Here is a 12,794-nt window from a genome sequence, read left to right as displayed (position 1 = left end):
TCGGGTGATTTCACCCGCCTTTGCAACACAAATGGTTGAGAGCTCTGCATAGAACTTGCCTTCTCCGTGAGGGGAGGCCTTGTGCCTATTCTACATACAGCCACATATACATAAAGCCCTATGCACCTGCAGCCACGGTGTATGCTCTCCACAGGTCCACCTATGTCACCCTTTCAACCGAGGGCAATCTGATGCGCCATGAAGTTGACAAAAGACTAGACGTTTGCATCGCTATAAAACATCCAAACACTTACACTCAACAGTCCAAAGAAAGTAGAACTTCAGTATTGAAGCAATACTCTTACACATATATTATATAAAGAATATTTTATTACAGATGTTATTACAGCAACTGACTCAGACCTGCAAAGATCAAACCAGGTGTGGGGCAAGCACCCTTGTAGAGAAATTAAAGAAAATGACACAGCAGACTTGCTTAGCTTCCCCGGTGGACCAATCACAGATCTGCATTCAACAAAGGAGGCTGCAAAGGAAATACTGCATCCTGGAGAGAGTGCTGAGCTTGGGCCTGGAGGAGAATGAAAGATGGTGGCCTTCCAACAAAGAATTAACATAAGACATTTACTGTGTGAATCTATCAGGGTCAGGCAGCACTGGGTGCCTGATAGGTTAGCAATTACGCAGCCTCAAAAACAACCTTAGATGTCTTTGTGTTCACCTTGCACTTGGAATGGGAACCTGCTCTCCTTGTCTCTTGGGTCCTAAGAAATGTGTTCTTGGCTGGTTTATGTTGGATAAGTGACAAGGCGCGCAGGAGCAAGAATAAACCACAGTACTCATGGAAGACTCGCATCCAACGAGAAGGTCATGTTTGTGTAGGACTAGAGTTGTCAGCATAAATTTGCTGAATTATGGAAACCTTTTAAAGACATGATATGATAGGTTATTTATAACGCGCTTAATACCCAGAGGTTTCTAAGCACGGACCCGGGGATCAAACCTGTGCTGCTCCGTTTTGTCTTAGCGCGTTGCCCCTGAGCTATCCTCCCGAGTCATGTGCACTTGATTCCAGTTTGTGTATTGTCATTCATCTAGGCAATGGGATTTACTCTTTCTAACATTTTACCGGCCCAGTGAAAGATCTGGCTGGATATTTTGTCTCCCTCTTGACTCCCGCCTCCATATTTGTTCTTCCCTTCCTTGTACTTTATGAAAATTTTACATTTATAGTTAAACAAATATGTTAGTCCGCAGGATAGGTCACTGTCTTCTATGAGTTATGCTATATGCACTCTTAAAGAATCATTGTGTGGTTGCTTATTTTAAATGAATTAATTTAAAAATTCTAATGACAGCATTTTAACCTGCCACTTGGCTTCCAATGGTGTTTCCGGTACATTCAATATTGCTCTAGTCTTCAAGAGGCAGAGTATTCCCTCCCCACAAAACAGAACAAACCCAAATACGTTTAGACTGTATGTAAAGGACGAGTTTAGAGGAAACGGGGCACATTTTCTGATCACGAAGTTCAAGTATTGACAGATAGCTAAGGAGGTGCTTTAGCGAATTTGATTCGATTTTCTAAAAGCTGCACACGTACACTCCCCGTGGAAAAATACAAATCCGAGACGCATGTTCCTAGATTGCTTACTATGCGTGAGTGGCACACAAGATGAGGGCAAGGCTAACAACAGACACGCATTTTTTCAATTACCCTTTCAATTACCATCAGAGTTTAACAAGTGCCTGGCACATTTTTTTTCCCGTAATCGTTTTAGCTCCCAGATGATGTAGCTCAGGTCTGTTTACCTTCAAGTGATGTTGAGGATCTCGCGATGACGCCTGGCTCCGCCCCTTGGGACTGTTTCCCAGCAAAGTGAACACAGAGCAATAAATCAGCCAATTACCTCCAGTCAAGAGTAAAAGAAAAAGCGGGCTCATTAGCATAAGCATTACTGAAGCGGACGTAATGTAACCCTTTAAAATATAAACTCCATTTGATGTTGGTAATAGCAAGGCAGGCTTTAATCTTGCACTGACAGATTTGAAGACACTTGTATATAGAGGAAAAGACTGGAGCACGTACTTCTGATCGGAGCCCGACTGGGGCCTAAAATTGGCTCGTGCACCAATTAGAAAGTGGCCCTCAGTCACAAATGACCTTTTTATTTCCTTTAGCGACACACTGTTTCATCAAACCCGTTTTTTTAAGTCATTTTCTATGAAAAAACAGCTTCGAAATAACCTCATATATTGAGGGGTAAGGAATTAAAAAGGGTGGGGAGGGTGTTGGGGTAGAGGTTATAGTATAGGGAAGGGGGTGGCTTGGTGAGAACCCCAAATAAATAACAAAATGTTGATATGTTTTATCGAAGTAATTTATTTACTGACTGGAGGGTGTAAGATTGTCAGGTTGCAAGAAAGAGGCAGTCTGTGAGGCTACAAGAGAGACAGGTTGTCATTCATTGCACCCTTTATATTAATTTAATAGGGAGGGTCTCAGATGTACCTGGCTTGACAGAACAGTGTTTGTTTTGCTCTACTTTTTTGATTCAACGTGCATGCCTATTTAATAGTATGACCTTTATTGACCATTATCAGCTGTAAAGGTATAAATATTCTCCCTCTATGCTCTACAATCCCACATGCACCCACATACCCCACTCACCACCATCTCTTACACTCACCAATTCCCCATCACAACTTACACTCCCAAACCTCTCACTCTGCCAGTGACGCGCATGCTCACGCGATCTGTCACACTGCCAAGTCACAACTTGCGCTTCCCAGTTCCTGCCACGCTGCCAACCCTGCTCCCAACTCTAACCAGTTCCTTCTGCATTCTTTCCCGCTCCTGCTGCTTCTTGCTTCCTTTCTCCCATTCTATTGCACTCTTCCCCCATCCTTGCTCCCAATCTACAGCTTGCTGTCTCTTTCTAGCCCACCGCCCCACCTCTGGCCTACAACTGCCTCTCTGCTCTCTTGCCCATTGCTACCCCCTCTGGCCCACTACTCTCCCTCTGCTTTCTTACCCGTCACTCCTCTGACTTAATTTTTCACAAATCAAAAATGTCGATTTTAAGCCAGTTTCTCATTAAAAGGGGCAATACAAAATATAGCACAGGATGCAATATTTTAGATTCCCCTTTTTTTAAAAATGCATTTCCAGGGGGCTGTGCTGCAGGGCAAATGATGCACCAGCTTGCAGAGTTGAATGTATTAGTCCGCTGTCCCGACACTAATGTTGTACAGGATCCCAGCACCCTAGCAAGTGCTGGGAGCGCATTTCACTGCGACAGGCCCATAAAGCACCCCTCACTGTAAAATGTGATCCAAAAAAAAACAACAACACACTTCTATCCCTGTTTGAGGAAGAGAAATGCAAGTGAGACAGCAGTGCACCACACCTCTCATGTCACACTTAAAAAAAGATTGAGCAACAGCAGGTCAGGCAATGTGTATCCGCAGCGCCTATTCTACACTAGTGAATGGGATTACCTTATTTTTCTGCGCATTTCAAACCACGCCCTGTTAACGAATTCAGGGTGTGCTTTTAAATGCACAGAAACATCCCTTGATTAGCGCAAATGCGCAAAGGGGTGAAAAAGGCCTTCTGAATGGGTGCTGTAAGGGTGCAGAAGGAGGAGACTGACACACAGGCAGCATGGTTGCTGACACAAACTTTTATTAGTAATGAAAATAAAGAGAAAACCTAACTTTCCCTAACAATAAGGGGAGTTTCCCTACCTCAACTAAAATACTAAGGTTTCGGTCAGGATGTCGGTGTACATCAATAGTCCACCGTCCTGTGTCAAAAACCTACTTCTGACCCTCACACTTATAACTAAACAAAAGAGGTAGTGGATCTGCTTGGTCCAGCAGAATGTCTCCCTTCTTCTGGACAGCGGATCACAGTACCATTTGCTATTACCATAGTTGCTTCTTCAATATTGCGTTCCTGGAGAATGCCTCCCTTCTCTTGATGTCTGGCTCTCAGTGTTTTCCCCCCAAACAAAGCCATGGGGAATGAGTTCCTTCCCCTGGACTCTCTCTTCACTTGGGTTTACAATTTCACAATGCCAGGGGAAGTGACTCCCTTCCCCTGGCCTCTCCTAACTTTACTGTCACATTTCACAATTCCAGGGGAATGTATCCCTTCCCCTGGCCTCTCTCAGGCTTTTTATCATAGTTCACAATGCCAGGGGGAATGTTTCCTTCCCCCTGGCCTTTCTCATATACTCAGGTTGATGTGGGTCCCAGACCAATATCATCGTTCCTTTAGTGGTTTGTTTTGGCAGACCTGGTTCACTACCCTGTCAGGTACTGCCACGAAGAAGATGACTAGTGATGTTCTCCTTCTCAAGTTGTGGGTCCCAGACCCTACTCTCTTTTCTGTATGTTACTCCTGATATACCTGGTGTACTCTGCTGTCAGGTACTATTGTTTCGAATATTCATCTGTGTTATATGTGGGTCCCACACCCTTGGTCTGAGGTTTCACTTGTGTCCTTTTCTCACCCCGAAAGCCCATGTACCTTCTGGGTCTCTCTCGTTCCTCATTTGGCGCTTGAGGGCACTTCCAACATCCTCGTTAGATTATCTCGTTCTCTCGCTGCTCATGCTGCAGCTTTGCAGCATTTTGTTCTGGGCGAGCTGCACGTCTCGCCACGGCTCTGCCGTCCAGCCTCTTCCTGCATCAGGACTCCCGTTTCCATGGGCGCAGGACAACCCCCCCCCACAATTTTAAGTGGGGGGATAGAATGGCATTTATCCCCCCCAGAATAAAAGTGTTGGTTGGGTTGTGCACAAACCCATTGCAGTGCACTACACTGTCTGCAGTTGCAAACATCTGCAGGCTGCTGCAGCCGTCACTGCTTGCGTGCAAAAGTAAAAGTTCTTCTGCAGACTGTCTGCAGGCTAAAGATACATTTATTTGCTCACAGCTCGTTCATGCGTGCCGCGCCTGCACATTTGGAACATGCCCGGGGAAAAAACTGCACGTGCCCCTGCGCAGTGCACTGCTGTGCAGCAGCCTCAGCCTGCATTTTTTCCCAGAACGAAGGGTGCAGCCAGGCAGCAACGCATACTCTCATCGTACTGACTGAGAACTTGAAGGGTGGGCCGGCCTCCACTGACAGCGTTATCGAGGAGGGAGAGAGAGACAGAGACTCTACTCGACAGCTACGCGCTACCTAAGGTAAGTCAAGTGTCCTGTGTGTGTGTGTGTGATGTCGTGTGTCGGGCCTTGCTGGGCAGATACAACAGTCGTTTCTTAACTTTCCTGTTTGAGAAGCATGTGTGTTGGACCCTGCTGGCAGATACAGTCGTAATGTACTGCGCACCCTCATTCATGGACCTGATGATTTGTTTTTTATATAGCGCTTTCACCTAAGCGCTTTACATAGGACATATTTAGGTACATTACTATTGTATTGTCCCTGGCTCCCCCTCCACACATTTGCTGTATAGGCACCTTATAAATAACCAATAAATAAATAAATACTACTCCCTCCTCCACACTACTACTCCCGCATCACCCTCTATTAGCTAAGTTTATTTGCTTCACAATCACTCCTTACACTTAACTGACCTACCTGCACTCTGTGATGAATCCTGCAGAGTCATCACAGAGTCCCAGCCTAAAGTCTCCTCCCATGTGGCCAGGTTAAGGCAGCCGCTACCTGATCCTGACCCTGGGGGTGGTATTAAGAGGGAGGATCACAAGGGAAGAGAAGGATATCAAGGGAATGTGATGACCCCATCAGGAGAGACACAGTATTCCTCCTATTTTGAGGAATCCCATGGTGCTGGAATGTTTAATGGCATCTGGTTATAGTCAGATCGCTCCACCCGAACTTTCCCAAGATATCAAAAAGAAAAACTCTCTTTGTAAATATGTAATTAATGCATATGAAATACAAGAAGTCAATATTATCACTTTTAGTAGTAATGATACTTCATGGGGTTCAGGTTACAGACCTGAGAGAAAATCTATATATCCTATAAAATCTTCTCTTAAACAGGTGCCATGCAAATCTCCTAAGCAATGTAGATTAATGGAAATTAAAACACCTAGAAACATTATGGACTTCATGTCCCATAATGCTCCTAGTACTGAGACGAGGGACAGGGAACAAGAGTTTCCAAAGTGTGAGGTGCGGTCTAGTTGTCCTAATGACCCACACCCGAGTGGGACCATTAAACATTTAAAGGCCTGTCCGGTGCGGGCCGAGAGGAAACAGCAGGCGAGACTGCAGAGAAGACAGCAGGAGAAGCAACAGATGCCGCAGAACGAAGCAGGTAACTGAGGCTGCTGCTGTAGTGACAGCGGCACGCCATGCTGAGAGCCAGTAGGAGACCGACATCTTTAAAAGAATGTGCAGCGGGAAGCAGTATTGGTGCCAGTGATCCAGAGGGAGAGAGAAGCTCCCTGCATCTGACAACTCACTCTGACATTGGAGTTGGCCAGTGAGCGTTACCGGTTGTGCAGGCTCCAAGGACAGACAGCAAGAGCCATCACATGTTGGCTGGAGTTGTCAAACTCTGCAGAAGTCCCAGCGAATGAAGAAACAGTGTCAGTGTGTCAGAAGGAGACGCCAGGAAAAACCAGTTAGTTTGCCTAGGGTAGGTAACCCTGGGGCGCTCCGAGGAAGACCGCTGAACACTTTTGAATACCGAACAGTTGAATGTAACCAAATTGAGTGCAATTCCCCTATAAGGAGATATCACATTGGAGATTATTGTAACCTGCATTGTCAAAGCCAAACTGGGGAATATCCAGTAAAAGAATATTCTGACCTACGTTGCCCAAGAAAAAGAGGGGTAATAATAAATCTAAGAAGATACAACTTCCCTGAAGAGGGATATTTTAAAAGGCGACATTGTAACCTACATTGCTAAAGCCAAACTAGGCTGAGACTGACATCCAGGCAAGTGAAATTTTATAATCCCATATTCAGATACCTCGAGGGAGGGAGTTGTAAACCATACTTCCAACAGCCAAGATGTTATATTAAATAAAGACAGATAGAGCAGGAGAAAGGCCCTTCTTGTGACAAGGAACAAGGGAAGAGAAGTATAACCTGCATTGCCTATGGGAAATCGATCCATGTGAAAATGGTTGCCTTTTTGTGTAGCATGTTGGAGAAAGAAAGGATATGCCAATTGTGTTAAGAAGCCTTACCACAGAATACACGTTATAGAAGTAGAAGTTTTGTTTATCCTGGAAGGAGAACAAACCAGGAGAGGGACCGTTAGTGGTAGTCCTGGCAGGCGAGCGGACCAGGAAGAAGATAACTTGAAGACGCTTCCCTCGCCTCATCAATTTCCTCTCATCTCCTACTGTCCCCTCCTATCCCCCCTAGGCTACCTTGCCCTCTCTGTCCTCCTCCTCCTCTGCCCCTCCTAGGGCTCTTTCTCCTCCGCGGGGCGTACCTCTGATCTGTACCACTTCCCGGGAAGGTCTTTAAAGCTGGCAACCTTCTTCATATTGCCACTCTCAGTTCTCGCTCTGCTGTCAAACACTCCTCTGACATCTGCCACCTCCTTGAAGAACTAGATCTTGATTTTACTGAGACATGGTTCACAGCCAGCTCTGTCACAAGCTTTGACACTCTCCTCCCTGATGGCTACAAGATCCTCTCAGCACCCAGATCCTCCCGGGCCGGTGGGGGTGGGGGGGGGAGCCCTGATCTTTCCTCAGTGGATTCCTGCCTCTATCATTCCCACTCAGACCTACTCCTCTTTTGAATGCCTTGTCTGTAGGCCTTCTCTCTCGCCTACCCATTCTCTTACTGTGGCTACCATCTACCGGCCTCCTGGTCAAATCACCTCATTTCTCTCTGAGTGGGAGGACCTCTCCTCCTCCTTCCTGGCCTTTACCACTCAACTCCTCCTCCTCGGTGACCTCAATATATATTTAGACTCTCCTTGCTCCTCCTCTGTACTCTTCCGTGACCTCTGCAACTCCATCTCCCTGTCCATCCTCCCCTCTGGCTCCACTCACTCTGCAGGGCACACACTCGATGTCTTGATTTCCTCTGACCTCCCCCTCTCCATCCCTCTGACCACCCCCTCTCCTGGAGCGATCACTCCCTCCTCTCCTCTCATCTCTCCCTCTCTTCCCCCTAATCCAAGCCTACCCAAACACTGCCACCTACCTTCTCAGACATCTGGCCCATGAAGCGTGTGTCAGTTGAGGCTTTTGCTGCCACTTTCTCTCCCCCCCTCCACCTTTGGCTGTCTCACATCCTGACACAGCCCGGTCTCTGCTCTACTCTTCAATTTCTGATACTCTTGATGCTCTTGCCCCTGTCATGAGGATCCGTTTGAAGTCCAAAGCCAAGTGCAATTCCTGGTATGACTCTGACCTAGCTACACTTAAACGTAAGTGTAGGGCGGCTGAGAGGAAATGGAGGACTTCCTGTTCATCCTCTGACAAACTGGCCTGTCGCCTGATACAAAGGCAATACCGACTCTGTCCTCACCCAGAAGAGAGTCCACATTCAAGCTTGTGTCTCTGCGGCATCTAACAACTCGGCCGAACTCTTTCAAATCTGCAAGGAGCTGGCAAACCCTGCTGCAGTCTCTACCCCTCCTGTTGCCTCCCAGGCTCTTTGCAATGCCCTTGCCTCTCACTTAATTTAAAAAACCGAGGACATCCTGTCCACCCTATTCACCCACACCCCTCCTCTCCCTTCTCCATCTGTGCTTGCTGACCCTCCTTTAGCCACCCCCCCACCATCCTTCTCGTCTTTTCCTCTTTTCTCCCCTGACGAGGTCTCTAGACAAGTCTGATCTATGAAAGCCTCGTCAAAACAGGTTCATCCCTGTTCCTCTAAAACCATGAAGGACTACATTGACACCCTTGCTCCGGCCCTTGATGGTTTTTGCAACCACTCCTTTGCCTCAGGATCCTTCCCCTCCCCTCTGAAGCACTCCCTTGTGCATCCTCTTCTCAAGAAACCCACAGCTGATCCTTATTTTCCAGCTAACTATCGCCCAATTTCCGTTACTCCCTTTCTGGGCAAACTCCTGGAAAGGTTGCCCATCTCTCAGCTTAACCTTCATTCCAATTCTGTTCGCGGTCTCCATGACCACCAGTCTGGCTTCAGAGCTGCCAGAAGCGCGGAAACAGCTCTCCTGAACATCCGTGAAGAACTGCTCTCCAACCTTGACTCTAACATTCCCTCTGTCCTCATCCTCCTCAATCTCCCTTCTGCCTTCGACACGGTCAAGCATACCATCCTGCTCAACCGTCTCTGTGAAAACCTGGGTACACTGATCAGGCTCTGGCCTGGCTGACCACTTTCCTCTCAGATCGACCCTCCCAGGTCCAACTTGTGTCCTTCCTTTCAGCTATCTTCCTCTCTACAGGTGGTGTTCCCCAGGGGTCTAACCTCTTGCCCTGGCTTTTCAACCAATACCTGGCAACTCTCGCCCACTACATTGCCACTTTCTGCTCAAATTTCCAGTGCTACGCTGATGACACTCAACTCATTTTCAGGCTGCCCTCTGCCACCTCCTCTCCCTCTCTCATCTCTGATTGCCTAACTGCCATTCAAGATTGGTGATCTTTGTCTGAATGCCAGCAAGACGGAGATCCTCCTCATTGGCACACCTTCACCATCCTTTCCCCTCACTCTCTGGCCGGCCTCCCTTGGCCCTCCTCCTACCCCCACCTGCGAGGCTAAGAACCTCGGGGTCATCTTTGACTCCACACTTTCCTTCTCCGCCCACATCTCTGAGGTCTCTAAAAAGTCAAATTTCCTACAGCACCTCCTCAGAGGTACTCTGCCTTTCCTCTCCTTCCCCCCGAAGCTCATGGTATCCCAAGCTCTGGTTCTCTCTAGGTTGGACTATTGTAACAGCCTCTTTCTAAATCTACCTGCCTCTACTCTCCGCCCTCTGCAACTAATCCAGAACAGGACGGCGAGACTTGTCCTTGGCCTCAAGCCCTGGGATCGTATCTCTCCAGCTCTGAAATCTCTCCATTGGCTCCCAGTGGATGCAAGGATTAAATTCAAAACCCTCTGCATTATCCACAAGGCTTTCTGGGGCCTGGGTCCAAAATACCTTCAGCTATCCCTCTGCAAATGCCTCCCCTCTCGAGCTCTTTGCTCCTCTACCTCCAACTCCCACAGGGTCAGTCGTTTTTCAAAGAAACAAGCTGGGGGTGTAGATCTCTGTCTTCGGGTGGGGCCTACCTCTGTGCCTCTCTAAAACTTGAGGAGAACCATCTCCGGTTCCGGAAGCACCTCAAGACCTTCCTCTTTTCTTCTGCCTTCGCCCCCCCTATCACCTGCTGATCTGTTCTCTCTTGGCACCATGCACCTGGCCACCCTCTGTCCTCCGGGCCCAGGTACCTGCTCACCCGCCACCCTCCTGCACTGCCTCCGGGCCACCCCTTGCACTGGGGTCTGTATCTGTACCCATACAGCCCCCCTTTTTATTCCTGCACTTATCAGACCTACCCTGTCGCTGCAAACCTAGCACTTGCAAATTGCTGGCTGCACTACCACTATTTGTTGCCTTTATTATTTATTTATTGTTATGTATCTGTTTCTCCTCTGATTCGCACTTTCCACTTCTCCCCCCTTCCATGCACTTTTCCCCTCCCCCTCTCCCATGCACTTGCGCGTTCTCAATGTCAATGGGCCTAGTAAGATCGCTGTTTTGTTCTCCCATGTTGCCCTCCCTTGCCTTGTCCGAAACACTTGTGTACAAGCGCAAAAGAAATAAAATATCAATATCAATATCAATGAATCTGGTACATGGTTGTAACAAAGAAGAAGTGGCAATTCCATTATTATGTTTAATGAACTATGACAGAAAAGAAGTGGTAATACCATTATTGTGTTTGATGAACTGTGGCATATCCACCCTGACTAAGAAGCTGTTTCCAAGGAGTAAAGATTGTTTGATATTCAGAGATCAATTGTTTTGACTTTCAATTGGAAGAGTGGAAAGAAAGTAAAGTCGCTTTGTCCTGTACCAAATATTTTGAATGAAAAGAACTTTTCATTTTACTTGAATTGAAACTTGGTATATGAAAAGAACTTTCTTGAAACTGAACTTTTATTGGACATATCCTGAATTATGCCAGGGGAAGGGGGTCCAACCCTGGTCACAAGGATTCTTGGTTATAACTTTTATGTTTGAATTGCAATATTTTTGTAGTAAAGTTAAATCGCCAAATGATTCCTATATGATTTGTTAAGTGTATTATTAGTGCGAGGGGCAGATATTTTGGACATTAGGTTACTTTCCTTTAACCTCTGTTAGGCTAGGGAAAGATAGGCGTTTGTCTCACCCCTTTTATGTAACCAAAATGGCGATTATTGACAAACGTATACCTAAGTGTCCGTCTCACGTGTCCGATTCCTCACAACTCGCAGGACTGCCACATACTCCCATATTGCAACACCACCTTCCCTCCCTAGTTAATGCCTCACCTTATCCGCAAATTGCCTACACACTTTGCCGCTCCTTCCTCCCTCCTGCTGGTCACTTGGTCATCCAACTCCTCCACCTCTTACCTCACCCAAATAAACCACACTTCCTGTGGCCTGCCTATATGCCCCCTCCTCTGCTGGCATTAGACTTGTGTCCCTGGCCAATCTGGCTGTGTTTTCCCCATCCAGGGAGTGTTCGAAAAACAAAATGTCATAACTAAAGGGCTAAGCCCCACCCATTGTTTCCACGCTGGTCCACCATGGAACACTAGCACCAGGGAAGGCAGTTATTTGTGTTCCTTGGACAGATTCCAGATGCCACTGAGGTGAGTACAATGGTGAAGGGTTCTTGTCCTTCTCCCTTTTTCCACGGTGGTCTAGGAATTGTCTGGGTCATTGCACATGCTCGCTGGTATCTCCCGGCAGCACCACACAGTCCGTCTGCCGGCCGCACCTCAACGCAGCTTCTCTCTGTAGCTCTTTTTCTCCTCGCTGGTGCTTGTCTGCCGTGAATGACCACATAGGTGTTGCGTCTTCTCTTTCTCTTTTGAGGTCTCTGTGCGGTTGATTGTGGCTATGGCTGGGTGATTGTCGAGTTTCTACCTTCACTTCATGAATGTAGGGCGCTGGTTCAGGACCCCAACTTTGATGCTTCTTCTTGGTTCCTGGATTAAATGACGTACCTCTACAAGAAACAAACACTGGCAGACATCTTGTAAAGGAGGCATGGCTTGAGACCAAGGGGTACCGCTAAGGAACATGCTGGCGCTAGGGGGAGACAGGAATTGGGTCCCTCTCAACTGCCACTGTACACCTCAGCGGTAGGACTGGATCTAGAGTTCTCACTGGTAGGCCCCTCCCACCGGGTGAGCAGGGTTCCCATCCCCTCTTGATAAGGCCAGGGTACTGGATATTCTTTTGGAAAATATGTGACCAATGTTTGCATTTTGTTAGTCCACTTTTCCAATTGTTTATTGTTTTACAGGATGTCTGTGAGGTGGGATTTGGCCTCAAATACAGTTGGGACATTCCTTCTGCCTAGTAGTCTAGTTGTAGGAGACCAAACTCATTCATGTTGCATGTACATAATCTATAACCTCTTCTGTGTCCTGAAACTCTTTCCCATGTTGCATTATTATGCTTTCACTGTAAGGCCACGCATGAGTGATTGGATGGTCTAAACAAGGTTTGTAACATTTTGTAAGTCTACAGCATAGAAGGTTCTTGTGTCCTGTTCGTCCAGCCTGCTGGTCATGCTGGCGGAAAGTTGGGATGTTGGTGGATGGTGTGCGCCTGCGGGCTCTCGGAATGTTGAGTGTATTCATTTGAATGAATGTTCCTGAGGGAATGAGGTGACCAGTGGGTTTCTCCTGTGTAAATG

Source organism: Ambystoma mexicanum, chromosome 12 (assembly GCF_040938575.1).
Source record: "Ambystoma mexicanum isolate Mex_15411 chromosome 12, UKY_AmexF1_1, whole genome shotgun sequence".
Lineage (NCBI taxonomy): Eukaryota > Metazoa > Chordata > Amphibia > Caudata > Ambystomatidae > Ambystoma > Ambystoma mexicanum.
Note: the sequence above shows the minus strand (reverse complement) of the source record.